The 14,765-nt window shown below is 43.5% G+C and overlaps 1 protein-coding gene across 4 annotated transcripts in view; it reads right to left on the reverse strand.

The window, feature by feature from the left end:
* Positions 1 to 14,765, reverse strand: part of LOC147673925 (death-associated protein kinase 2-like) — a 682,889-nt gene that overhangs the window by 121,416 nt on the left and 546,708 nt on the right. The window lies entirely within an intron of this gene.

The raw sequence follows: 14,765 nt of genomic DNA on the forward strand, positions 1-14,765 counted from the left end.
ATGATGTATGAAAATCAACGTTGCACTCAGAAATTCATAAAAATATATGGTCCTAGAAGGAGTCATTATGGACTTGACATTTTCACCGTGATCAGCCTTTCAACCTCCTAAATGGGTCAAACCTCGGGTAGGTAGGTATTAATACACACGGAGCTAGATGTACAAAGAGTAGGAATAGCAACTTCCGAATAGCGATTTTATGCAAATCGCTATTTGGAAATCACTATTCCTTATGTGTGAAATATACTTGCGATTCCTAGTGGGTCTCAAATCGACCTACCTCAATATTTATGAGGTAGGTCGTAGTTTGTGACCCATTAAGAATGCCTGCCATCACAAGGATGGTTGCTGGCTGGAAGTCAGCACACCACCATGTCTGTGATTGCTTTTAAATATAGTTTTTTTTTGTTTTTGTATACATACAACCTGTTTTCCCCAAAGGAAATAGGATGCGTTCCAACAATAAAAAAAAAATATGTTTTGTTTTTATTTTTTAAGAGCAGGAAGTGGTCCGTGAGACCACTACCTGCTCTTTAAAAATGTTTTTCAACTTTCCCAAAGGGGATCCCTTCCAATTTGCAAATGCATTACCACCAGCTATGAGATGGTGGTACAATATTAAGGTTTTGCAACAGCATTTCGGTCGCAAAACCTTGATACTGTAAACACTGGAAATTGTCATTTGGAAGGGACCCTCTATACACGCCTCTACCAAGTAGCAATTTCTACACCCAAACTGCGATTCTGGAGAATTGCTGTTTGGGTGTTTGGACATCAGGAAAAGCCTTTTTACCGTCACAAACAGCCCATTTGTGCGATTCAGGCCGTTTGAGATGGCAAAAATGCATCGTACATATGCCCCCAAAAGATTTACCTTTCCAAAAAATGTATGGGCCATTAGGTATTCACGTGTTAATAAATCACACGACTGGTATTTTTGTGTACACTCGCATCCGAACAGTGAAGAGTAATCAAGTGCTTTGATATATTTAGTGTGTAAATGGTATTTATTTTATGAAACAAAAAGATATGAAAATATTTAAAAATTACTAGTGCTGGACAAGCAAGCAAGAGGATTAATAGGAAGTGAGAGCAGCCCTGGGCCCCCATTGTGCTACACTGAAGTCAAGATTGAGTGCGTGAAGGCTCTCATACCGCACTTCTCCATCAAGGACTTCAAGAACATTACTGTCGTGTAGTCCTTCACACAAAAAAACCTAACCAGAGAAGCAGAAAGAGCTTTAGACTGAAGTGGCATTTGTGTCTCCTCAAGACTATTGTATAGCTCAAAATCATAGCATATGGAAGTCTCTCATAACTGTATAAAAGTATGCCAATTTGTTTTTAATAGTCTTAAGATATAACTAATCACCTATAATAACAAAATAACATAACTACTCAATTGTAATAAGTTATTATGATTGAATTTGTAAAATCACAATTCCTATTACTAGAGCTATTAGGATATGAAAGACAAGCCGCTGAGTAGGATTACAACTGCACTTTAAACACTGAAAGGGATCGCTAGCTGTTCAGCTCTCTTTCCTCTGCACTGTGCATGTGGTGAAAACTAACACTCATTGGCGGATATTAAAGCAATATTTGTGGCAGTAAAGTTACTTACTGCACTGCTGAAGTTCATTACAAGAAAGTAAGAATATATGAATATATTAGAATGTTAACAAATGTTCAGAACTACAACTCTTTTTACAAGTGCCCTACATTAAACTGTTTGAAATATAGTTAGCCACCAATGTGTTTTTAGATAGCAGATATTTGGATAATTTTCTCTAAGTGAAACGACAGTATTTCTTCATTAAATGTAACATGAGAATAAGGATTTAAAAGAGGACTGGAGGAAGGGGAATAATGCCATTCTATATCACAGGGAATAAAGTGCTCCTCCACACGTTCTAAGTATGCTGCAAATCACCTTGGGGCAATGTTACTTTGTAAAGGAACTTGGCATTAAGCCTCCTACTTCTATGAGGTCTTGGAGCTCTTTGGTGATTCGCAAAACCTTTATAATCTCTGGTAGGGTGTACTTTATCCCATATTTAGTTTATCGGAGTGCATAATGAGCTGATAAACTCCGATTCGTTGCCTTCATGCGAGAAATACTTTCTGACATCATAGCGCACTTATAATAAGAACATTATATTGCTTACTTGTAATAATTGGTTAGAATTGAATAGTGGCATCCTCTACACTCAAGAGGCCACTTCCATTTTTTTTTCTCAGGAGCTGTGCAGTGGCCAGAAAACACTCGCTGTGCACTGGATTGAAAACAAACATGCACTGAATTTGATTTCAGCCTCTCTACCCCTCACTTCAGGGCTTTAAGTGGAATGAAAAAACTGGGGGGTCTCTCAAAGTGGTGTGGCCAGTGTAATTAAGGGCGTGTTTTTAAAACACTTATGCTAAAAATCTGTGCTTAGCATAGTGTGCCGCCCGATTTGTTTTTTGCTGTTTCTGTCATTGCACCAGATATATGATACAAGTAACATCATACGTACAACATGTCAGGACTATTGGCTTTGTCAATGGTTATTAGTTGCAGAAGATAAATAAGCTGGAACTATGGCTTGTAATAATATTGACAAAGTTTCCAATTAAAGCCCAGGTGAACCTAAATTGTAAATTGATACTTGTATAGCGCTGTATGTAACTTCTCCAGTAGTGAGAAGTGAGCAGTGTGAGCAGCGCACATCGAAGTGCCTGCTGTCTCCAAACGGGTCTCTATCGGGCTGCGCTCTAGCACTTTTTTCCGGACTGCAATGATAGCAAACTGTTGTCACTGCAGTTCGAAAATGACGGACCGCCTATGTCAGGGCTCAAAACTGAGCACGATAGAGACCCGTTACGAGGTCCCCTGAAAAAAACTGCCGGTGCTCAGACCCCTTGAGATCCGGCCCACTTAAAGCCCTGCCTCACTTGACCTTACTCGGACTCTTGCAAAGATCCTGCATTTGGATTACAGGCTTTGTAGCAATAACTGCCAACTGCCCTGTTCGCCTGGTTTAATAAGGTGAAATAGCTAGTAATAGGGTGAAATATTAGTGAAATAACTAACACTGCACATTTTGAGCTTGCACACTTTGGAATGGGTGAAGACAAGGGCAATTAATGCTTTATCCAGCATTATGCGAAACACAATTCGCAATGGTGTCGTAATAAGTGCAAATATAAATTGACTCCACATGTGTTTGTGGTGGGACTCAGAATGAGGTCCAGACTAGAAGGGAAGGCATCACAGAATGTTGTTTGAGTCGGTTTGTCTGCAGAGAGCTAATAATAATAATATTAATAAATAATAATAATGAAGTGATTTAACAAGCGCATAGGTGCTTCTACCGAAGTGTCCCAGCACTCCGGTCTCATTCCCATAGGTCATATCCAGACAACCAGCTAGTGAAACATCACAACTCAGGCCGACCTGAACAGCCAGGTTTTTAATTTTTGAGGAACAATAGTTCATTTTTTCTTGTCTAATTTGAAGAGGAAGGCAGTTCCACAACTTAGCTATAAGAAACTAAAGGAGCAGCCCTGATGCGAGCTCTCTTTACAGTGGGAATCCATGACAATGAGGCCCCAGCAAAACATTAAGGGCCAGATGTAGGTAAGTAACATTTACCGAATCTTAATTACCGAAAATTACCGAATTTTACCGATTCGGTAATTAAGATTCGGTAAATGTGAGGGGTTGGTATGTAGGGAATCCAGATGTTCCCTTTTACCGAATCGGTAAAATTCGGTATTTACCGATTCGGTAAATACCGAATCGGTAAAGCCTATTGATTCCTATGGGCTTCAAAGCCCATAGGAATCAATAGGCTTTACCGATTCGGTATTTACCGAATCGGTAAATACCGAATTTCACAAGGGTGCAGGGGGTGTCACTTTGACACCCCCTGGCACCCCCTAAACAGGCGTGGGTGCCATGTGGCAGGCATACCTGCCCTAAGGGCAGGTCTGCCTGTCACATGGCATAGGTGTGCATGCACACATGTGCATGCACACCGGAATCGGTATTTTACCATGGATTTGTTTTCCATGGTAAAATACCGATTCTGTAAGCCATGTGCAGGAGGTACATTGCCTACCTACATTGCATTTTCGGTAATTTTACCGAATCGGTAAATATTACCGAATCGGTAATTATTTTACCGATTCGGTACATATTACCGAATCGGTAAATTTACCGATTCGGTAATGATACCGATTCGGTAAAATTACCGAAAATGTGCCCTTACATCTCAATAGCCCTTTACCGATCGGAAACGGCCGAAAATCGGTATTTTCGGCCGATTCCGATCGGTAAAGGGCTACCTACATCTGGCCCTAAGTCTCTCGTAGGAGAACAAGGCTTACAAAACTGATGCAAATAACAAGTGCGAAGCCCACAGGGGCCTGTCTCGAAAGATTCAGCAGCAGACTAACTGCCGCAATCTGCACACACTGAAGTCTCATTAGCCGGAGCTGTGAAACACTCAAATACGGGACATTGCAGTAGTCCAGCCTAGATATTACCAAGGCCTGGACTACAGCCTTCTTGGCAGCTTCTGGCAGAAGTCCTAGGATCTTTTTAGGAGTTTTTAAAATCCCGAAACACTTTCCCTCTAAAGCCGTTATCTATCAAATGAAAGCTTGGTGTCAAACCAGATGCCAAATTTCTTGACCTTCGGCTTAGGGGAGGGAGAGGTCCAAGCGAATTAGGCCACCAGGCAGAGGACCAAATCGAAGGCTACCTACCCACGGCGAGGACCTCTGTTTCCCTAAGATTCAGTTTGAGGCAGCTGAGGTCCATCCACTGGCCCACCTCGGACAGACAGGACGTATGCAGACCTGCAGTGTTGGCATCCTTCTGTGACAGGGTGATAATCTGCTTCGTATCATCGGCGTGCGAGATGATTTTGAAACCGTGATACTCAATATCATCATCATGTACAGATGGATCAAAGTAGGGCTCAAGGAGGAGCCCCGATGCACCCCACGTTTTAATAACACCTGAAAGGTGAGATTCAGTGAACAAAAGATGCGAACCACTGCAAGGCCTCATAGCCGACACCGCAGTTCCACAACCGCTTAAGTAAAAGGTTGTGGGATACTGTGTCAAAGGCTGCACTTAGCTCCCATTCTCATTTATTGCAGAGTCAAAATCCTGCTTTGGCTGAACAGACATATTGAACAAATGTGTGAACAACAAAAAAAATTTAATTGTGCACAAAGACCCGACGTGACCACCAATTGGGGCACATTAGGGTCGAAACGTCGACGCTCACCTATGGTCCAGAAACTCCAGGATCTTTGAAATGAATGCAGGACTCCTTGGATGTGAAATAGTTTCTGGCCAACTAAACCCCTGTACATAATTGTATATATGTATTTTTCGATTTCACTGTACAGTGCTTCATGCACCAAGCACTTGTCACCAATTGTCACATAATTTTCACTATTGTTTGACGGTCTTTTCAATAGTATCAAATGCCATTATTGAATGAATCAATTCAAATGTAACATGATTGAATTCCAATATAAATTCGTTTCAAATCACCCCTTGGTTATATGAAATTGATTATTAGATTGCTTGAGTATTCGTTGCCTCATTGCATATGTGTTTCAGAGAGTTTTTAAACGTTTGTTTTGCATTAATTAGCATAGGTCAAAGTGATTTGCCTTACCCAACAGAACCACTTTTGTATTTAACCACAATCACCCAGGTTCTGACGGGACACAGGGCTACCCCTTTTTCTTTAAACTACTGGTCAGTCTGGCCACCCCCTACTGAGATAACACAGCACACACACTGTTTTACTCCAAGACAATAACTATGATCAAAAGGTTATCGGGCGGAATGGAAGCGCTAGCATTATAAAATATAACATGGTTATACTAATCTTTATTTGGTAACAATTTAAGACTTTGCTATGCTTGATGGGGTGCTGCCAAAGCACCAAACATCAAGAACTAACCAGCATTGGCAAAACCAATAGGTCTCACCTTTGGGATCTTTTGGCTTTGCCAATGGCTTGAAGCCATGCTGCACAAAATTGGGGATGTTGTGCAACATGGCTAAAAAATATTGGCAAGGACAATAGATCTCAGAGTTGTGACCTACTGTTTTTACAATGCTTGATTCTAGCTCTGTCTGCCCACATCTGCCAAATGACAGATGACACATGTGACACCATCCGCCAGTCTTCAATTTTTATCCAGCAGTACTTTTCATGCTGGTGTTTGCTTGCTGGGACCTGTGGTCTCGATTTCCCCATTCCAGTTAAGGGCCTAAAAGTTCTTGCATTAAAGTGCTATTGGCTAAAAAGCTAACACCGGATGGAGTTGTTCAACACATGACAAGTGGCCAGTTGACAGACGTGCATCTCACTTTACACCCAAACCACCTCCTTTGGATCCTATTTAAGCCCTTTACAGGTCCTCTGGTATTCACCTAATTGTTCCTTTCCTGACTTTCAAGGACCGTGTCCTGTTTTGAGATCCTGTATCTGCTGATATGTGTAAGTATGTTACAGAGCACCGAATGGGCGTTTGACTTCTGGAGGAGTAGTGGTGCGGAGCAGTGGGGGAGGATAGGGTGTTTGGTTTGTTTTCCTGCTGCAGTTTTGCAGAGTACATTGGCGGTCAGTACCTACTGCTTGGGTTCAGGTTCTTCAAACATGAAGTATGCTGCTTTTAATTACCATAAAACACTGTACAGATGTGTTTTATGTAAAAACACACAAAGAAAGGATCTTGAACGATTCACTGTGGACTTATGCTGTCTGCACTGTACATTTGCTCACAGTGACTTGCGTTTTTCTGTCTCCATACCCCCCATTGTGGTTAGAATCAGCAATCAGTACTTGTACTGCGGTGTAGTGGAGCAAAGGTCTTCAAAAGCTTTTGCTATGAGCCCTCCAAAGTAAAATATTTGGAAGTTGGGCATCTTCTAAAACTTTATGGCAAGGATTGGGAGAATGGGTATAAGTGCCTGTGGCTGGGCGTGTGAGATCATATCACAGAGGTTTTTTTTCTGTAGCTCACAATCCACACATACATGTCAGACTCATAAAAAGTAAATTCATCAAACGTAAACAGGAATTAATCAAAATATTCAGCTACCCATACTTGAGGTGTTGTAAGCATCTCACACTCCTGGGCCACAATATAGCTGTACCTGCTGCACTAATTATAGCTGGTGCCCTGAGTAGCAGGCTCTCTCCTCTGCCTCTTTCACCCACCCCCCACCATGCCTGATCATCATCTAATGAAACATGCTTCAGTCCCTTTAAAGAAATGTTTTTAGTTTTATATAGCCCAAACCCAAATAGAGGACATTGGAGCACTTAACATGAGTATCCGGTATTTCACACAAGTTCAGGTTCATGTTTTTATGGCAAGTGGAACTTACATGATTTGTCCAGAATCAGAGGATGTTGAGCCAGCGTCAGGCCTTGAACCTGGTTTTCCAGTACCAAAGGCAGTAGCTCTCACTGTTAGGCAACATCTCCTCCCTTTCAGACCACCCCCCCCCCCTTTTGCAGCAAAGGTGCCCAGAGACCTAATGCTAGCAAGGAAAATGAACCTCATATGCTGTTTTTGAAACAAAGACAGCCATATTTGTGATACAGTGGGCTCGTCAGAACCCTGGATCCCAGTGCCACTGCACCAGCTTCACTAATGATACCTACTGCCTTGCACAGCGGGCTGTTGCCGCTTCCCTTTGCTGAAAAAATGGGCCCCCTTTGCCCATCCCACAAACTGCCATCATGCTGACCGCCAAACTAAATTGTTTCCTCTGCTTCAATTTTTCCCTCCCATAGGCCATTACTATGCTGTCCAAAAGGAACACTTGCATACCAAGCATGTACTGGGCCCTAACACAAGCAAAGAAGCATAGTACAAAAGGCATAAATGTGGTTTAATTGGACCTCATACTGCTGGACCCTGGCGCCTCTGCACCTGCAGCACTAATGATACCTACAGCAGGCTGGCTTTGCTGCCCCCTCTGCCAGTCCAATACCCCTAAGTCTGAGGCACAGAGCAGGCTTTCTGCGCCTTTTTGTACTGAAAGGGAAACAGAAAACCCCATATCTCACCCACCTTGTTACCTAGGCCCTATTCCATCCAAATCAAGTCTTTCCTGGGTCCTATTATTGGCAAGTGGGCCCCACTCCCCTTTTTGTAGTAAGACAGGCATACTTGGGGTGCAGATGCTACGCGCACCCATGGCCCCAGTGCCAGAGCACCTGCTCCACTAATGGCAGTGATGGCACTTAGAAAACAAACAGACTCCCATTTATGGTCCTCCACCCTCCATTCATAGGGGCATCTCTCAGAAGAAGCTGTCTCCGTCCATTTGTAAAAAAATAAATTATCTCCACATCTCTTTGATACTATCATAGATCTGGTTATTTTTTTTTCCTGGGCCAATACTTTATTTTATTTTTTTCAATTTTTAATTGAAGTCCTTAAAAAAATACAAAATTATAAATAATGAACAGTTCATCGACAGTACTTCATGTCATTTTGTCTTAGCAAATTTCATAGTTCTAATAAAGAAAAGAAAACAGATGACATACACCACGCATTATAGAAAAAAAGTTATTAAAATCACAATGTCTGCATATAATATGCTATAGAGCATATAAAAACGACTATTTCCCGTAGTATCAATGCCTGCTTTCAATAAAAAAAATGTAATCAAAGAAAGTCCCCCAAATCTTCTCAAATCTTCTAATACCCCTTGCTCGTTGCGCGAAAGTCTTCTCACTAATTTAACCCGTTTCATCTTATGTAGCCATTCATAAAAAGATGGGATTTGCTCAGTACGCCAAAGTTGTAATAACAGAGATCTAGCCACTGCCATAGCAATATATAGCAATTTAGCCACCTGGTCGGGAAAGAAAAGATCAGGATCATAACCGTACAAAATTAATTTTTCGTTCACTACAATTTCGATACCACATTTGAGCTGGAAATGGCTGAAAATCTCTTCCCAGAATTTTCCAATCTTATCACAATAAACCATAACATGTGACCAATTTGCTGAAGAATGATGGATACATCTAAAACAATGTGCGGAGTGATTAGGATACATTTTGGCAATAGAAGAAGGTGTACGATAAAGCAATCACTTACTAAAAAATAACATTCTCCGCCAATTCGCCCCCATTAATGTAGTAAAATTAAATCTATTAATGACAGACCAAACATTCAAAGGCATTACATGATTTTCCTGCTCCAGCCATTTTTTAATCACCTTTTGACTGAGATCCAGCTTCTTATTTTGAGCAAGATGGTGTTTCCATATCCCTGGTTTTCTATCGAGCACGTCAACCAATAATTCCTTTATTAGTTGACATTGCTGAACTAACTGAGTAATATCCAATTGAGCCAGAAATTTATAAACCAAAATATATGACCCTATTAAGATGAAATTTCGGGTAACTAATTGAGACATTTTTGTCAAGGTAATCCATTTCCCATTTCTTAAAAAATCTGAAACTCTCGAAAACCCTGCTGCCGCTCAATTAACAGTGAGATCTGAGCATTGTGTAACACCCATAAGTGGAAAAATAGTAGATAATAAGGATGTTAAATTGAATATGGGAATAGAATATCTCTTAAACAGAGCCTGACGTTTTTATAAAAAACACTGAAGGGACATATTGTGAACAAATTTGGGAGATTTAAACACGTGGAGAGGAGCATGTTTCTGAATTTCTTTGCAGATTAGATCAAAAAATGTATTAATAAATAACTTTTTTGTATGAAGTTGAGATTTAAATCTGGATAGATACTGGGCAAAATAGGCATTATAGTGAGCTCTAAGATGTGGCAGGGCAAGCCATCACTGTTCCAGATCTTCATATAAAGTGCTAAGTGCAATGAGAGGTGTTTTCTTTGCCCAAATAAAGGCTGTGAACATTGATTCTACTTGAGTAAAAAAATGAACCTCACAAAAAACATGAAATAGTTGAAAATAATAAATTAAAAAGGGAAAGAACAGACATTTAATTAAGGCCACCCGACCTAAAATGGATAATGGTAGAGACTTCCAACGTGAAAACATTGTTTGGACTCTACGGAGAAGGGGATTAAATTTCAGGTCATATAAATCCCTTACTGATGCTGAAAAAAACCCACCCAGATATCTCTTTGGTCTAGCGTTGGTACAGGAAAGAATGTCTGAATGTAGCTCCACAGATTCACCCCCACATTGTAGAATTTCTGTTTTCTTTTTATTTATACGGTAACCTCCCAGAATTTCAAAATCCTCAAAAAGCTGAAATACTTTGGGATGAACACTAAGTTCTGGTTTTATTATAAGCATGATGTCATTTGCATATAATTACAATTTTGCCATTGATGGAATTGGGGGGGGGATTTCTGCACAGTTCCTCAATGCTATTGCCAAAGGCTCGATGAAAAAGGCAAAGAGGACTGGTGATAAAGGATATCCTAGTCTTGTACCCCGTTTTAATAGGACTGACCCCACCACTGTGGTGTTAACAATAACATTAGCTTTAGCATTGGAATAAAAATTGCGAATCAAAGAAATAATTTTAACCGGAACCCCAAAGTGTCCTAAAATAATAAAGAGTGTTTCTCAAACCACCAAGTTGAAAGCCTTTTCAGAATCTAATAACAAAACTAAAGCGGAAATCCCTTGTGTCTCAAAATAATCTAGAGCCTCAATTAAATAATGTGTGTTAGTTGCTAGCTGTCTATCTGCAATAAAGCCATTCTGATCTGGATTTCCTGGGCCAATACTCTGAGGCTCCAGGGGTCTGGAAGATCAGGGCCCTGCATCTCAATGCAGCCATGCTGACCTCATTCCTGACACCCTCTGGATTAACCCTTTTCCAACAACAAAGACAACCACACCTTTAAGTTTACGGCTGAACTTGATATGCCTTTACCTGAAAGTGAAGTCGAGGGAGAGACAGACTAACTAAAGAGGAAACAAGCCTTCTCAGCAGGACGTTTGCTACCTGAAATTTAAATGTGTTCAGCTGGTTAGTCACCAGATCCAAAGGTTGCTTGGGAGCTAGGATAGCCTTTAACTGATGGAGTCACTTGGAGCTCCACCGTGACAAAGATTTATTCTTTTTGAGAGGTAGTGATGCAAGGTGAGTCCTTTTAATTGAAACTTATAAAAATGTTTCTATGTATAGTCTAATTAATTATTAATAAAATATATAGCCGTGATAACTTACATATTCACAGTGCTTTCTGCCATGGGTTGGTATCTCGTAATACTATAAATACAGAAGTCACAATTCGCCACTGTGCCAACTAGGGTTAAAGTCTTTGACTCTTTGGTCACACAGGCATCTGCAGTGATCGCATTAACCAACTGAGGTTCCATAACATAAAAGAGTACATTTCCAATTAACCAACCAATTAGTTAACATGGGCACATTATTTTATATGTAAAGTAGTTATAGAATATTTTGTTCTGTTTTGTCACATCTTTGATCTTGCCATTCGTTCACTGACCACGACCCATGGCAAACACTTTCACAGTTCACATACTTGTTTTAGGCACTTCAACTGATGCATGTAAATCAAGACAGCATAGAGGACTGGGGAAAACAGCAAAGGGAGTTGTGGGTGGGGGGAAAGCAATACATAGGGTGCATGGAGAGAACCAAACAGGGAGACTGCAAAATGGGAGGAGGGAGCAAACATGCGAAAAGAGGGAGGGAGGGAGGGGGAGAGAGAGAGAGAGAGAGAGAGGGAGAGGGAGTGGGAGGGAGAGGGAGGGAGAAGGAGGGAGGGAGAGAGAGGGGGAGAGGGAGGGGGGAGAGGGAGAGGGAGAGGGAGAGAAAAATGTGTTGCTGTGAGGGTGAAGCAAATGGGCGAGTAAGCAGCCGGAGGGCAAGTGCAGCAGGGAAGAAGGGGTGGGAGAGAAGCACACCAGCAAGAGAGAACACCACAAATACAGCAGAGGGGGAGAGGTACGCTATTAGGATGGCAGGAAAACACATGCACCCTAGGGTACTTAAACAAACAAGCATTGGAAATGCAATAGGTCTCGCAGCATTAGAGTTAGTGCTTTTAGAATTGTTTATGGGTTTTTTTTGTAAATCTTTAGCATTTTTGTTTCCTGTAGCCAATGCTAAAGAATTACAAATAAAAAAAGCCATAAACAAATCTAAAAGCTCTAACTCAAATGCTCCGAGACCTATTGCACTGTGTGAGGGTGAGGGGTTGAGGGTGAGTGAGGGTGAGGGTGAGTGAGGGTGAGTGAGAGTGAGGGTGAGTGAGGGTGAGGGTGGGTGAGGGTGAGTGAGGGTGAGTGAGGGTGAGTGAGTGAGGGGTTGAGGGTGAGTGAGAGTGAGGGTGAGTGAGGGTGAGTGAGAGTGAGGGTGAGTGAGGGTGAGTGAGGGTGAGGGTGAGTGAGGGTGAGTGTGAGTTAGGGTGAGGGGTTGAGGGTGGGTGAGGGTGAGGGGTTGAGGGTGAGTGAGGGTGAGTGAGGGTGAGGGGTTGAGGGTGAGTGAGAGTGAGGGTGAGTGAGGGTGGGTGAGGGTGAGTGAGGGTGAGGGGTTGAGGTTGAGGTGTTGAGGGTGAGTGAGGGTGAGGGCGAGTGAGGTGTTGAGGGTGAGTGAGGGTGAGGGTGAGGGGTTGAGGGTGAGGGTAGGTGAGGGGTTGAGGGTGAGTGAGGGTGAGGGTGAGTGAGGGTGATGCTGAGGGGTTGAGGGTGAGTGAGGGTGAGTGAGAGTGAGGGTGAGGGTGAGGGTGAGTGAGGGGTTGAGGGTGAAGGGTTGAGGGTAAGTGAGGGTGAGGGTGAGTGAGGGTGAGTGAGGGTGAGGGGTTGAGGGTGAGTGAGGGTGAGGGGTTGAGGGTGAGTGAGGGTGAGGCGTTGAGGGTGAGTGTGGGTGAGGGTGAGTGAGGGTGAGTGGTTGAGGGTGAGTGAGGGTGAGTGAGGGTGAGTGAGGGTGAGGGGTTGAGGGTGAGTGAGGGTGAGTGAGGGTGAGTGTGGGTGAGGGTGAGTGAGGGTAAGGGTGAGTGAGGGTGAGGGTGAGTGAGGGTGAGGGGTTGAGGGTGAGTGAGGGTGAGGGTGAGTGAGGGTGTGTGAGGATGAGGGGGTGAGGATGTGAAGGCGCGTTTGGCAGTGTATGTTTTAACGCTCGGAATATCATAATGAACCTAGACATGACAGTCTCCAGCCAACAGCTGTAAATAGTTAGTCAAGTAAGCTCCAGTGGCCCTGCCAAAAGGACGTGTTTTTTTCGTGTAAAGTTTCTTATGTTCTTGTGAGATAATCAGCCACCCAAAGTTCTAAGGCTCTGTGCAATGACAGAAGTTACAATTCTTGACCAGAGGCCCCAGTTGGCACACATGCAAATCAGAACCAAACTTTCCTCTAAAAGGAAACTCAATCCGCAACACAAGACCTGTAGTGCCGATAATGGTATGATACGGATATAGTGCTTTATACTTCCGATGGCGCTGAAGCTACATTAGAAATGTCACCGTGCGTAAGGAATTAGACTTAGCCATGCTGATTAACACCCAGCTATCATGCGGTAATGAAGGTCATGCTTTTGATACAAACTACTATTCTTGTACTCGTCTGTCCTGCTGGATCTGTTCCACGAGGAATAGAGTATTGCACTTGATGCTTTCCAGGAGACACGGAAACTTGCGTTGCGACAGCCACGCTGAGCCGGTTTTGTAAGGCAGCAAAGCCATCAATGCTGCTGCCCAATTTGTAAGTGTCCAGTGATCGGGAAAGCCTGTGCTGCTAAAATGGCGGCACCCCGCAGATTGCTCTCCAGATTGCTCTCCTGAAGCTGGCTGCCTGATGGAGTGGAGAGCGGGCGGGCAGAGAGAGTGAGGGGGCGGAGCGGGGGTGTGGGAGGAGTGCGGCTGGCTGCCTGATAGAGTGGAGAGCGGGCGGGCAGAGAGAATGAGGGGGCGGAGCGGGGGTGTAAACTTGCGTTGCGACAGCCACGCTGAGCCGGTTTTGTAAGGCAGCAAAGCCTTCAATGCTGCTGCCCAATTTGTAAGTGTCCAGTGATCGGGAAAGCCCGTGCTGCTAAAATGGCGGCACCCCGCAGATTGCTCTCCAGATTGCTCTCCTGAAGCTGGCTGCCTGATGGAGTGGAGAGCAGGCGGGCAGAGAGAGTGAGGGGGCGGAGCGGGGGTGTGGGAGGAGTGCGGCTGGCTGCCTGATAGAGTGGAGAGCGGGCGGGCAGAGAGAGTGAGGGGGCGGAGCGGGGTGTGGGAGGAGTGCGGGAACAGACGGGAGGGGAGGAGAGTAGGAGGAGGAGTCGGGGAGGCACGGCCTAGCGGCCGTGCAATCAAGAAGTGAGGGGGCGGGAGAGTAGGCAAGGCAGGCGGCTGGGGCATGTGCACGCGCTTTTAAGCTCAATGCGCATGCGCATTGAGCTTAAAAGTCACGGGCACTGCAAGGAATCGCCACGATTCCTTGCAAGTTGGGGAAAGAGTGGATAAGTCCCAATACTCTCGCTTGCTCGATGCGCATGCGCATCGACAGGCGAGACCTAAAAACCTTTTGGAGAGGATAGCCTTGTATAAACCCGAAGGCATCTCTGCTGCTTTATACAATGCGGGTATGTGGCTATCACAAGTTAGACACTTTCCAATACTTAGAAAATTGATACACATATAGGATGGATGCAGTCCCACACAATTCCTCAAATTTCATATGGCATGAGGAGTTGGGCTTAGCCTATTTAGGGGCTCAGATAAAAATTGCACCACTTGTGAACAAGATAAGCTGGTTGATGTGT

The sequence above is a fragment of the Lissotriton vulgaris genome, chromosome 12, assembly GCF_964263255.1.
Source record: "Lissotriton vulgaris chromosome 12, aLisVul1.2, whole genome shotgun sequence".
NCBI lineage: Eukaryota > Metazoa > Chordata > Amphibia > Caudata > Salamandridae > Lissotriton > Lissotriton vulgaris.